Source organism: Lipotes vexillifer, unplaced genomic scaffold, assembly GCF_000442215.2.
Source record: "Lipotes vexillifer unplaced genomic scaffold, Lipotes_vexillifer_v1.1 scaffold727, whole genome shotgun sequence".
NCBI classification, from domain to species: Eukaryota; Metazoa; Chordata; class Mammalia; order Artiodactyla; family Lipotidae; genus Lipotes; species Lipotes vexillifer.
This window is the reverse complement of record NW_006771347.1, coordinates 139,825-140,520: the sequence shown is the minus strand read 5'-3', so window position 1 is coordinate 140,520 and position 696 is coordinate 139,825.

Below are 696 nucleotides of genomic sequence, written 5' to 3'. Positions count from 1 at the left end.
TCTTGCGTTATGCGGGCCTCTCACTGCTGTGGCCTCTCCCATTTGCGGAGCACAGGCTCCGGACGCGCAGGCTCAGCGGCCATGGCCCACGGGCCCAGCCGCTCCGCGGCATGCGGGATCCTCCCGAAACGGGGCACGAACCCGCGCCCCCTGCATCGGCAGGCGGACTCTCAAGCACTGCGCCACCAGGGAAGCCCTCGCGGCCTCTCTTGTTGGGGAGCACAGGCTCCAGACGCGCAGGCTCATTAGTTGTGGCGCACGGGCTCTAGTTGCTCCGCGGCATGTGGGATCTTCCCAGACCAGGGCTCAAACCCGTGTCTCCTCCGTTAGGGAGGCAGATTCTCAACCACTGCGCCACCAGGAAAGCCCACGTTGACCGTTCTTGATCTAGAATTTTAAATGGGAGCCTTGGGGCTGAGTCTGGGTGGGGACAGCAGCGTTCACCTGAAGGACCTTAAAGAGAGAACCAAACTAAGAGGAAGAGTAAAGACGGCTTAAACAATTACCCCTAAAAATAGGGAGAAAATCTGATCATTCCAAACTTCCTTATTAAGACTTTGTGCAAGGTTTTCAACATGAGGGTTAGGGTTAGAATCACCTGGGAACCAAAAATTCAAAATCAAAACCAAAAAACAACTAATGTTCTGGTCACACTCTTGGCCAATTAAATCATGAATTCTACCGTCTGAAGAGGGA